Below are 14,375 nucleotides of genomic sequence, written 5' to 3'. Positions count from 1 at the left end.
AGTTCAAAGAGCTTGGAATTGGGGAGGGGATTTTTTTTTTTGTATATCTAATTGTAAAAGAAGACTTCAGATAGGCAATAATGTGTAGTCCTCCCCCTCCCCTTGTTTATTAGATATATAAATCTATGTCTATTTCCGCTTATTTCAGTAAATAAATAAGGTTTGCATAACGTCACGTAGTTTAGGTACTGATTTACCGTATATCGTAGTATGCTAGGCAAAATAGCTATATTTGTGCATTTAATTTTGAATCAATTCTTTTGTTTGTATATATTTTGAGAGAGTTTTATATTTTATTTTATTTCATTTTTTTTTAATTATTTTTTTTTTATTTATTTTTTTTATTTATTCATTTTTTTTTTTATTTTAGTATGTATGAGATCATTCATCAATATTACCTATTGTCCACAACTGTGTGGCAGATTGTAATATCTATCAATAAATAAATCTATCAAAATGAAAAAAAAAAAAAAAATTTGAATCAATATTTTTTTATATACCTATACATTTTTACATGTGCTCTTTTGTATTCTTTCTTTGATAAATTTTCATATCCTTTGTAAAGCCGCTAAATTTTAAAAATATATAATTACATTTGATGGATTCAAACCATTTTGAACACATCTTGAGCTCCTACATTCCATGTGTGGATGCAGCTCTTCAGTATCTTTGTTGATTCCTTCTATCTATTTGGTTTTTGACCACCCACTTTGACACTTGCCAACCATACTGGCATTCATTGTTGTGTAGAGAAGTCCTGATGGATTGCTTCGTTGCACATGTACCACCCATAATAACCTTGCCTTCATATGAGATGATTGAACAGTCTCTGCAAACAGTTCACTGTTAGTTCTTCCCCTCCATATGTTAAGGTTCTGATCTCAGATCGCTCCTCAAGTTGCACGGAAGACTACTTCCTTTCCTATCAAATCAGGATTCAGGACCAGATTCTGCTTTCTAGGATACGTACATGTAAGAGCTCAGGTCTCGCAACCGTTTATCAGAGCTTTATCATGGCATTGTGCGCTCTTAGCTTAAATTTTTTGTAATTTTTCAGGATTTTAGTATTCTTGATAGAGAGAATTAGAATAAGGCATCTTTATCTGTTCCCTATCGTTTTTCAAGTATCTGTTTTAGGATGAAAATCTGATCTAGCGTGCTCTTTCCTCTCCTTAACCGTACTTGGTGGTCGCCCGTTATATTCTCGTAATACCGAGTTATTGGATTTTGCTCTAGTTTTATAAATATATGCATATATAAATAAATAAGTTAACTGTAATTCTATTAAACAGGTAAATTGGGCCATGAATTGATTAAAATACCTTCTTCAGATCTTTAAACATTTATTCACAACACTTCGACCCCCCCCCCCCCCCCCCCAACATCCTCTTCAGAATTAGTTCAAGCTCGATACTCCAAGCCTTCCAGCGAGCTACAAAATAGTACTGCTGTCCAATAAAGATCTCAAGGAGCTGTATATACATATACAATTATTTAGTGCTACTGTACCTAATAAGGCGCTTGAATTTAAAAATATATTTCTAAAAACCCATGAAGCTTAAAGGATTGTAGGACATAAAATTCTTCAAAACCCCTTGCTAACTGTTTTAAGATGCTCGATAAAATATTACGTGTGTATTAATTAAGTTATATCATACATAAAATCTAAATCTCAAAATTCTCTAAATAATTCAAATAAAATGGTTCTTATTAGTGTGACATGATTATAGTTTCAATTATTATTATGGTTAAAATTCATATTATAGATTCAAGTGAATGAAGCTCTAACAAATAATTATTCTGTTTCTTAAAAACTTTTTAAAACAAGAAGCCTCGCTGTTGAAAAAAAAGTCAGTTATTTCACCCAAATTTTTTATTACTTTAGTGAAAACTACGTATAATTAATAGTCAAAATTGATGAGTATGTGAAATATAGGTTCGGAGAATACAAAATGGCGGCTGTTTAAAAACGTAAAAAAAAATATATTTTTCTTTCGGATCCCAATTTCTTTAAAATTATCAGCAAAACTATAAACCTAATAAAACATAATTTAAAGAACATTAAATTTGCTAAAATATGAGCCCTAATATAGCCATATACGTTCAATAGGTCTTAAGAAATAGCTTTTTAAAAAACAGCATTTAAAAAAAATCAGTAGTTAGTGAATTTTGAAATATAGATTTTATGTATAATATTACTTAATTAATATACACGTAATATTTCACCAAGCAGCTCAACAGTTAACAAGGGTGTTTTGAAGAATTGTATGTTTAACAATCCTTTAAGCTTTATGGGTTTTTAGAATTTTTTTTTTAATTCAAGATGCGAGCATTATTAGGTACAATAGTACTAATTAATTTAGAAGAAGAAGTATAAATCGAAGCGTTGTGAATAAATGTTTAAAGATGTAAAGATATTTTATTCAAGACATGACCTAATTTACCCGTTTAGTAGAATTACAGTCAATTTATTAAACTGCATTTTTTCTTCTCCAAGGCTATCAAGTAATCACTACACAAGTACTACCGATTTTCCTAGTTTTTGGATATTTTCAATTACTTGATATTTTACTAGTTAACATAACATCAATTATTACCCATTAGAAGTATTAGCTTCTAAAACACGTGCTAAACAAATAGAAGAAATGACAAAGACGTGGAGTGTTGTTACCCAGGCACGGGCAGAGGAGGGCCACCCGGCCTACTCAGTGGCACTCCAGCTCAAGTGACTTCCGTCCAAGTACCCTATGAATTGCTTTGCTATCTTTGGAATGACTGCACTTTTTTTTTTTTATCTATGTTTTCCATAAAAATAATTTTATTTATGTTTACTACAAAAAATCATTGAAATAAAATAAAGTACAAATACATAATTGTACAGTTAATTATTTTGTCTGGAAATATAATCAAATTAGAAAAAATAGTTTATGATACTTTTCAGTTTTTCATTATAATTATTTCTATTAGTACTATGATTTATTTATTTTTTAAAAATTACTATTATTATTTTTTTTATGACCTGTTCATAAAACCGAGTATAATGATATTTTAAAATTAACAGTAGTACTGGTTCAATAAAACCTTCTATTCAGATTAGACATCTCGCTGCTCTGAACGTATAATCACTCAACATTAAAATTTTCTGAAATTGAGTTTATTATGTAGGCGGGCACAAAAATTCATTTACAAACATCTAATATATGCATTTTTGAGTCCGCCAACATAATGAAGTCAATTTACAAAATTTTACAGTTGCTTCATTATCCTTCCAGAGAAGTGATATGATGTCAAAGGAATGTTTGGAGCAAGCATGTCATTGACCATCATACAAAAAACTGTTTTCTTAGAAAATTTTTATTTATTTTTGTTTAATTCGATCAATATTGTTTTAATTCTCATTTATAATTATGTTTCTATTGTTAAATAGATGTTTTGGGTATTTTAATAAGTAAATAAACAATTTTAAGCTTCCTGACATGCAGGTATTGTTTTAATTAAAACTTGTTGAACTTTCAGAAACACATACTCTTTTTCCTCACAAGGCTCTAAATAAACAAATAATAGCAGTCTTTTAGTTTAAAAAATGCTCTCACCCCTATCCGTAACCCCCCCCCCTAAAAAAAAAAAGTTTTATTTTCCTAAAATATTTGATAAGAACAGGTTTTATGAAAGAAAACGGGATCAATTCAGATAATCACATGTTTTTTCTCTGTTTAGTGAATTTGGAAACAATCTACAATTTAAGCTGAAACCGTACGTCGCAGAATCACTGTAACGGTTTATAGCTTGTTTACTGTCTAACATTGTGCTACGTAATTTTATTTAAATAAAATATTATTGTCATTAGAAATGTATGGTTGATGACACAAACAAATGAAGCAATTTTATTGAAGCGCGTATAGTTTGAAAAAATTAACGTTTTATTTATGAGACTTAAAATAAGATACCAGTTTTAAGATAACGGCCTACTTCATTTTAACTAATAATTTAAATAATTTATTAATAATAATAATTTTTTAGATTATAAAATAATCGATACCATCATTCAAAAATGTTAAAAAAAAAAATCATTTCGTTATTTATTAAAAATGAAAAACTTAGTACTTATTTTTTTCAAAACAGAAAACGATTTTATATTGTTTCCTGAATTTAATTTTTTTTTTGTGTGTCTGTTCAGAGGGATCTATTTATCTTTCGATGATGGAAATTTAGCAGCTCATGGCCGTTAGAGGAAGGTCTGTTGCCAAAGAATCCAAATTCCTGGCTAGGACGTTTAAAAATTGTCCGTTAAGGCGAGGTTTTGATATATATATTTTTACTAAGAGTATTCAGCATTATGAAAATTATAGAAGTAGTAAACATATCGAAAAGTTAAAAATAAGAGATATCTTGACTTGGATGCTATATGACACTATTTTCATCGGTCTTCCGGATATATTTTAATTTATTGCTCCTGGAAAATAGAAGAGTAATTCACTATTCTTCCTGACTCCATTGCTGGAAGAGGAGCTAGAAAGAATGGATATTTCATACCGCTTCCCTAACTCCTAAAGCATTATTTATTTTTACCGTTGCTCCTAAGAGTCATTCAAAAGTATTTTCTGTTCCATTGAGTAGTTCATCGCTACTTCAATCAATTCAGCAGAGCGGAAGTTACCTGCTGACCTCTGGGAAGTGGGGCGGCAGCCACGCCTCCGGAAGTGCTCTTTGGGACTAGGGGTGCCGGGATTATCGGTATTGTTTTACGTGGGAAAAAGTAGGAGTAAGTAATTTCCTACTGGATGTTTAGGTAAAAGAACAGCAGGTAACTGGACTAATGAATGGTTAGCAGGCGAATTGTGCAAGTGACATCCATTGAGCCGCACCCCCCGATGGCTTGGTGCCGAAGCTAACTGTTGCGTCCACAAAGGCCTTTTGTACCATACATATCTTAAGGCATTTTTTTTCTTTTATTTTGAATTCAGTCCATGGCTTTCATTGTATTCCTACAAAGGCGGGTGACGTTAAGTACGTTAGGACTCTTATATGAAACAGATCTAAGTGATAATGTTGGAAAATTAATAGCGTGTAAGTGTTATTAGAGTAACGATTTTGACGCTGTTATAAACAAGGGGATCAAGGTAGATCAAGGACTCGACATACTAAATTTATTTTGTTTGAAAAGCAAATATGTTCATTTACTGGACTATTCTGCCCAGTAAGTAAAACTAATTTTTTAAAATCCAGTTGATATTACTTTCCTACGATTACTGATATGGAAGGTTATAACACTTTCTATATCAGTACTCAGAGGAAAATTACATTTCAGGAAAATATGAAATTTCCAGTCAACTTTACGATCTACAGTTTTAATTTATTTATGCGTTTCAGAGCCACTTGCGACAAAAAATTTTTTTATTTGGCCATTGGGAAAAAAATTAAATAAAGCGTTTCGGAGATCAAACCTTAAGCAGATCGTCGTTCAGAGTTTCCAACCTCAGACTTGGAATAAAAATCTCTCGTCTAGGCGGAATTTTTTAATGAAACTGAAGAAGAGAGGTTGGGGTCAAATTATTTAAAACTACCAACTTTAATTAAACCTATATTAAATTTTTCAAATGTCAAATTATGAAACTAAGAAGCTTTTTATTGGAAAGGAATCAATTACTTTAATTTTAATAAACTTTAATCCAGAGAGTTTGGGAAAAATGAGTGAGTGAGAACTAAAACTTTATATTTATAGTGTATATGTAGATTATAAGAAGATAGTCCGGGTGGGGGTCGACAAAATAAAATCAAACTAGATTAATCGTAAAGTAAAATAATATCATGTAAATAATATTACAGGCATTCCTATTTACATTGAGCCTTTCCGAACCGAGCTTATCCCGCTCTACCAACTTGTGCAGGATAAAGCAGGACTCCGGAAGATTGCGGCGCTTCTCTCTCACCCCAGTTGAGTGATGAGTGAGGGCGCTGGCCGCAGACTCTCAGGTCTTGAGTGGAGAATCTGTTCATTGCCTGATTAATAATTAATTGTCTACTAAAAGCTGTGATTTTCGATTTAAAAGTCCACATACTTATCCAAATCGTCGGTTGATTTATTTTTGTTATAATCTAGTGTGGGGATTCTATATTATTCTGTTTAGAAGAAAGCCAAGATATTGGACTTTGTCTTAGATAGGAATTTGGATTATTAATTGGAGTTAATGTGAACTGGCGGACTGAATCAGAATCACAGAGAGTGAATGTGACATTTTTATATTTGGATTCGTTTACTTATTTTTGCCAATTTTTAAACCTGTCTTCAATCTGGGAAAGGTGTCTTTGAAGACTGCGGATGCTGTATTAGGAACTGAGTTTGATGAAAGAATGGCGGTTTCATCTGGGGATGTTACCAGAAATGTTTCTGGGATAAAGGGGAATATCTTCGATAAAGAGACAGGAGGTAAGACGCTGCCTTGGGGAACACCAGCCTCAACAGAATAGTAGTTAAAACATTCTAAGCCAGTCGGAGGATTGGTATAGATGGACTTGAAGAGCAATCCGGCGTACTGTTTGCACTCCAGGGTCTCGGAAATGGATGGTAGTGAAATGTTTCTACAAGAGAGGAAATGAGTGGTACGTTGTGTGATTAAAGTATTGAGTTCCCTTTTTGGTAATAAATTCTTTTTTGAAAGTTGGTATTTGAGTGTGTATAAAAGCAACTTATTGTGTCTGAAATGTGATATATTTAAAAAAGAATCCTTATGGCTGTCTCAATTTTGTTTGATCGTAGATTTTGGTGAACGACCCACATTATTATTTACATTTTATTTTTATATTTTTTTATTTTCATTATCATAATTTTTTCTTCTAGTTTTAACTTATTATCTCATTTAAAATATATAACCACATTAATTTAGTTAACGGGTAAGGTACAGATTTAACCAGTAAGAAGCAATACCGACATGTGAGAAAATTTACTCTATTTTAAAAAAAGTATTCATGTTATGCGTTAGTTTATAGTTTCCAAGATATTGACAATGGAACTAAAATTATTTATTTATTTTTTAAATTTCATAAAACTCCATCTGCCTGGCGAGATTGCAAGTTTAGATTCTGAATGTTAATTCAAACTTAAACAACATATCGCAAATAATAACTACCCGATCTTTGGCATTTATTTGCTCTTTTCTTTTTTTTTTTCTTTGTTACTTGGATTATTTTGTATTTACCCTTAAATTCTTTGATTTTGTTTCATTAAAGGCCCATAGACAGTCATTTTATACCCAAACTCTAGTATGAAATGACCGTCACTGGGTCCATTACTATCGATTGAGCATAACAGATAAAATAATGGGATTTTTCTTTTGTCTAATTTTCATTTTATTAACAGCGAAATTTCCATATCACTAGAAGCATGATTGTGCTGCTATAGAAAGCGGCACTTCTTCAGAGGTAGGTTTAAATCCATCTATTGTACAAATGAAATTTAATAAGAAATTAGCATAAGACTTAATGTAATTGAATCTTCAATTTAACAAGCGAAAGTGGATATGTTACTCGACTTGGAGGCCGTCAGAATAGATCAAAGTTGAGAGATCATTGTCCCTATAGACAACAATCAGAATCCTGTTTTATTACAAGGAGCAACAATAGAACACCTTTGTCTAATTGTTGTTGCTGACTATTGTTGGACCCTTTGTCGGTCAGCAGCGTCTGTCATCTCATTCATTTATTATCGACTTGAGAGTCCAAGCCCCCTTCAACCCTAGTCTTTCTTATTATATTAGCTTTCTTCATTATATCCTCGTTTTTTTTTCTGGCACTTCAATAATGTAGAAGATTGAAAAAAAAAAAATTATAATTTAAAAGTGAGAAAGTACTAATGGGTAATTTTAGTGCAGATTGTGGTAAAACAACTATCAGTCTAAGGTGCTCATTATAAAGCAGTGTTCATTATTTATAAATTAATTCTTAAATATTTCATTTTAAATCTATCAATAGCTGTTTAAAAATTAGTAAATAGCCAAATACTACCTCTGGTATAACTAGGGATGTGTTTACATATTTGTTTCTACAACTTCTATATGTATGTTTATGGTTCCCTGTAACAGTTATATTACTTATAATTTATATACTAATATTCTTTAAATTTCATTTGATTTGTTTTTAAATATTTCACCGTTTCTACATTTTTGTCTACATATTTCACGTATGTATAGTTTTAGATTGTTCACCATTTTTACATCTTAAAATTTTTTTACTTATAAGTATATAATTTAGTATAGGCATTTATTTTTTTTTATTCTAAACAAACTTTTTATAAATTAGAAAAATAAACTAAATTTATTGATAAAGATTACAAGACCTCTGAGGCTAGGTAATCACTATTTCTCAATGTTCCGGTGAACAAAGATGTCTAGAAATCTCCTTTACAATTTACGCTTATTATTCAAAGTGATTTTGATCTTTTAATTTACCATCGTGCTCAACATTCAACAATTTTATTAAAGATTAAAAGAAATTGAGTTACCTCTTTTTTTCCCCACTTAGTGTTAATTTATATATCCATGTTTAACTTCATAGATACAAGTATCTACTAATTTCAGATGTGTAAAGATTGTGAATTAAGCGTTCAATTTAAGTATAAAAAAAACATTTTTTTTGCCATGAAGTGAAATTAAATATCAGTGTTATACGAGAAACAAAAGAAAATTAATAAATAAGGAATTGAAGGTTGCTGTCGAATCCTAGACCTCATTTACATCAGTTAGCCATCAATAGGGATATTCATGATCTTTAGTTTAACATGTAAAGCGTGTTAAATGGAGAAATATTTCCTCCTTTTACCATGTTAAACGATATAACATATAACATGGCTGATAGTCTGTTACTAGGTCTGTTAAATGGAGAATGACGTCACACAACAGACCAGCTGAGCTCATAGTTTGTGTATTGATTGTGTTAGTATTGTTTTGGATGTTTTTAAAAATAATTAAATAGTGGATGACAATAATAATAGTGTAATGACAGTTGTCATGTTGTTTGGTTCTCTTCCTAGCAAGTTAGAAGATAAAGGAAGCACTCAGTAGCCAAACTTTTACTGTTGACTAAATTTAGGCATATTGTAATAAATTAATTTAATAAAAACATACAAGTAAACAATAATATAAAATTTTGGAAGGAAACTTTATGAAACAAGTTACTCAGAAAATACTCTAGGAGCTCTTATGCGTTTAATATGACTTTAAATAGGGCTGCTCACAATCCTATACTTATAACATTTAACATGGTAAAACATTTTATATTTAACACATTATGAATACCCTTAATATATGTAATCCATGATGTCGATACAATTTAGGAACCAAACATCGCATCGAACGCTATTTCGAAATGTTACTGGGTCAGGCACGACGAGATATGACCAGGAGTCACGAGTTGATGATTTCTCTAACCTTGTTGCAAGCAACACGGAATTCATTCTACTACGCACACCAGTCAGGATATCTTCTTCGACTTACCTAAGTATTAATTAATTGTAAATTTCATTTTCGAATTTCTGTACGTTAGGGTAAAACCTTGAGCACTGGTTTGGAAAATGTATGTGTTACGTTGCCAATCACCTTTGAGTGTATACATCCAATGAGTTATTATTTTCCTTGCCATTTTTGTAAACAGAGTATTTTTGATTTGCAGCTTTCAACGGATCTATGTTTTTCAGAGCCCTGAAATCATGTAATGCATTCTGGGCCATTGGGCCATCTGTCTGCACCACCACTATCTCATGAAAGGCTGGTTAATAAACTTTGTCTTTAGCGCACTTTATGGATTGATGCACTGGTAATGAGCCTCCACTGGCTCATTACCAGTGATGCGGCGAGAGGGATGCGCTGGGATCTTTTGAGCTCTGCTCTACCCCTCACACGTGGGGGATAGAGTGGGCTCAGGTATCCTCAGGTCGATTCTGTAAATATTGTATATATTATTTTATCATTATGTTATTTTATTTATTTATTTTTCATACAGATAGTTTGATTATGTTCATCTTGTTTATTCTTTTGTTTGTATTTTTTTTTTTATTTTTTTTTTATTTTTTTATTTTGTATGTATGAGATCATTCATCACTATTACCTATTGCCCACAACTGTGTGGCAGATTGTAATGTCTATCAATAAATAAATCTATTAATTTAAAAAAAAAAAACTTTGTTGCTATTTAGAGGCTATATATAAAATTGCACACCGTATGCGAAAACGTGCATTATTATGAATGTTGCAGGTTTAAGTAATCCCCTTTAATGTTTCATGTATAGAATAAGTCCCCAAGAAAAGAAAGAAACCAGTTATGAATAACATAGGCCCCTATTTGCACGTAATGTAAGTTCTTTTTCAACATAATTTAATTCCCTACAAAATACAAAATAAATCGGACCATTAATAGTAAAGAACAGTTCGTTGCACTTATTGCTTTTATTACTTTTTCTCGTAATTCGAGAACTAGTGTACTATATTCAACCAGCGGAACGGCCCCTCCCCGTTCCAATAATCCACTAGCGTCAGACAACCAAGTAACAACCGTCAATGGACCCCTCATCTAACCTTATAATGCCAAAAGGCAATCCAAGGTATCATTAACACCCGGATATACATATAGCATACCTCCTATATGTATGTACCAGATATTCAATAACATCATTATAGGAGGGTATGAAGAAAAAAAAAAAAAAAAAAAAAAAAAAAAAGTGTACTATATTACATTTCTCAGAACATTGCAGATGTTCGTTCAAATGGTAATTAGATTACCTTATAAACTAACCTAAAAACAAAAAGTTTTAACCGATGTAATATTAGTGATTATACTGGTAACAGTTCTTATGTATTTGGATATGTGTGACTATTTCCATTATTTCATATCGTTACAAGATTATAATTTTCTTTACCCCATGGCGTCTTATCTTGAGCTATGCATTACGTTCCTCAATACCTTGACCTTGCCTCAACGTATTCTTTTAAGTTTCACTGAAAATCGAAAATCAAACAAATGTTTGTTATAATATAAAGACAATTAATAACCTTCCATCACCTTGGCAGATGATTAGTTATTCATATTGCATTTTTAGAGAACATCGCGTATTAGGAACGATACCACAGATGGGTTAACTAGCACTTCATCTTTTTTTTCAACGTAGATGGCAATGATGTTTCTCCATTACAGGATTATTTTTTCGTGGAGACGACTCATTTTAGATCTGAAATAAATTTAATTGAGATAGAAAAAGTGATAAAGCTTTGAGAAGATGATTAGGCGGTGTGAAAACAATGGCTAAGGGCGGTTGAGCTAGGAGGCACTTAAGCCCCCAGCATAAATCACTAAGGAGAACATTACCGGTACCAGATTTATCGAATTTCATATAGATGGGGCCCCCCGCCGCTATGATCCCTCTTCTCCCACTATCGATATTCTTCCCCTCCCCCCTCCAACCATCTACACCTCCTTAATGAATTGTCTAGTACGGACCACTCTTTAGCTATAATTTCTGCAGTATATCTAGGATCAGTTATGGGACAACCTTTGAATCAATCATAGTTGTAGCTTGATTGAAACTGGCTGATGGGATCATTATAGTGCAGATGTAAATGCAAGTAGATCATGAACTCAATAAATTGGAAAAGTTTGAAGAAATGTTTTCTGTTAATTTTAGGTACGAAAGCTAATCATCGATACCCATTAGTGCGAATTAATGTCGTGCAATCAGATACTATTGGTATTCTATATAATTTCCTTATTGACAACCCTTGTTGCACAATAGTGTTGTGAGGTTCGTCTTTCTCCCCATCATGGCAACAAAGCCATTGGATAAAAACCAAAGGATCCTCAGATCTATTTTGGAGATTTCGCCAACTATAAAGTTTACCTCTGAAACTAAACCTCGAACTTGATATGATGGTGTAGTTATAGTCATGGAAAAGTTAAAGTTTTCCTTGCAATTTTTCTAATTCTTAGTGCATTTAGGGAAGAAACATTAGAGAATAATTTACTATCGGAATATTGAACAATCGACCAAAACAGCATAGTAATGATGCATGGATGTAACTATTTTATTTTTTTGCAAATTTACAAAATAAGAAATAAAACAAAATTCCCAAAAATATTGAAGTTGCCCATCAGTAGACTTACTTAAGTTAAATTGTTGTACTGAAGAGAAGAGAACAGAGAAATACTTTATTTATCTATGCTGCCTAAATACATTAGGTTGCTATCTCACACAGCATACTTATCAATCTGTAATCGGACATATATAAATTACACATACATGGCATAATCAGAAAAAAAAGAGATACAATAATAAGATATAATAAACAAATTCCCCCCCCCCCAACAGTTTCCTTTTACAATCCATTTCGGTCTGTACAACAAATACAAATGTTTCATTCATTCCTATTTTTCTTTCTTATTTCTGCTCCTTCGATTTCACCCTTTCACAATCATTCAATTCACCCGATCAACAATTTCGCTCTCCGGAGTTCACCCTCCTAGATCCTCTTCAGTGACCCGCTAAACAAATTCAACATTAGACGGTAATGTGAGATCAGACCATCATTCATAGTCACAGCAGTAGATCAGTTTACCAAGAACAAACAAATAGATACATTTTAGGAGAATAAGACTAACGCATAGATTAAAAGGAAAATATAATAAAAAACCGGTTACAGGAAACACTTGATGGATAAATAAGTTTTTAAATAAAAACCCACAAAAAAAAAATATTTTTTTAAATATATTTTATATATGTACAAGGGCGTACCCAGGATCAAAACTGGGGGGGAGGAAGCCAGAGTCGTTTAGGTTGTGACATTTCAGCTGGAAAAAGGCGAATGAAACAAAATTTTAAGAAATTTAAATTTTATCAGTACTTTATTAGTCATTACAATTATTTGCTTGAAAAAAAAAGTTTTATTAAATTAATAATTTTTTTCCCACCAAGCGGCAGTGCAGCTGCCCCTCCCTGCTCCTTGCTGGGTACGTCCATGTGTATATATAATCTTATCAAAATAAGGAAAAATCTTAAAATAAAATTGAACATGTAATAATTTAAGTCAGTCGGATGAGAAGCCCAAGTATTTTTGCAATTTTGCTTAATTTTCTTATTTTATAAGTATTAAAAGAAATAAAATTGAGGAACGTTCATTTTTTCGCTGTTTTGGTCGATAGATTGGTATACTGCTTCTGATTTCTACAATACAATGAGGATTAATGAAAATAATTTTTTCTTCATTCTTTTTAATAGAAGAAAAAAAGACATTGAAGACAGGAGGGGAAGATGGCAAGATGGCGTCTAATGCCATAATCCTAAGAGCATTGTCCGGGACTACAACAAACGAGCTATCCGCTTTGACAAATACCGCTATCCAGCTTCCACTCATTGCCTCTTCGCTCAACCGTACCGTGGTTTTTGTCAACTCCATCCTCTCCTGTCTGATTAACAGATCTCCTTGGTAAAGAGATCTCCGGTTTATTCTACTTCGTTGTTAACATGAAAGCGCGGCTTGTATTTCTTACTGTGTTATGCGTTGTTTCAGTCATTATCATACAAAATGTATGATCTTAAAATTTACACGCCTCCTATGCTTTTGTGTAACACCGAAGGCGAATAGTATTCAATATATTTGATGGCATTGAATATTTTGGCATATCTTTATGTGCATTATGTAGTGGTTTATCGTTGGAAAATATCTATGGTATTTATTTCAAGATTTTAAATTTACATATCCTCAAGATAGTATCCTTGGTCCCATCCTCTACACCGCTGACATTCCAACCAATCCTAACACTATCCTCACCACGTATGCCGATGACACATGTGTGCTCGCAGTTAATAACAACCCATTAATTGTATCCCAAACTCTCCAATCCCATATCACAGCCCTCGAAGAATGGAATGGTGTCGTAATTGGAGGATTAAGATAAATTCCAACAAATCCCATCAAATCACCTTTACGCTTCATCGTAAACCTACCGACTACCCTACAGTTTTTTTTAATAATGTTACTCCTACCCCTGTCGAACAGATCCCCTACCTTGGATTACATTTGGACTGAAAAGACAGGAAACTGCACGTCGATTTCGAATTTTACAGCACTTACTGGACAAACGGTGTAAACTTCCAACACATTACAAAAGACTGATCTACATGACTGTAAATAGGCCAATTTGGACATAAGGATTTGAGCTTTGGTGCTCCACTAAACCTTCTAATTCCTCTTGTATTCAATCCTTACAATCCAAAATCCTTCGTAAAATCATACATAAAGACCCAAATGTTCGCTATGTAACCGATCTAGCCCAAACCAGATATCACTCCTTCCATAACTCCCTAACCACTCAAACCCCCTAGTTTCTAACCTTGC

The 14,375-nt window shown here is 32.3% G+C and overlaps 1 long non-coding RNA gene across 1 annotated transcript; it reads right to left on the bottom strand.

Moving 5' to 3' along the window:
• Window positions 1–7,531: 7,531 nt before the first annotated feature.
• On the bottom strand, window positions 7,532–10,945 carry LOC136796849 (uncharacterized). Its single transcript, XR_010844617.1, has 3 exons — window positions 10,907–10,945; window positions 8,002–8,069; window positions 7,532–7,789 (listed from the first exon to the last, which is right to left on the bottom strand). It is a non-coding gene; the product is annotated as an uncharacterized lncRNA (long non-coding RNA).
• Between the last annotated feature and the right edge of the window lie 3,430 nt (window positions 10,946–14,375).

This window comes from Halyomorpha halys, unplaced genomic scaffold (assembly GCF_000696795.3).
Source record: "Halyomorpha halys isolate HHAL.00 unplaced genomic scaffold, Hhal_1.1 Scaffold425.1, whole genome shotgun sequence".
Lineage (NCBI taxonomy): Eukaryota > Metazoa > Arthropoda > Insecta > Hemiptera > Pentatomidae > Halyomorpha > Halyomorpha halys.
The sequence above is the reverse complement of the archived record's forward strand: the minus strand, read 5'-3'. Positions and strand labels throughout refer to the sequence as shown.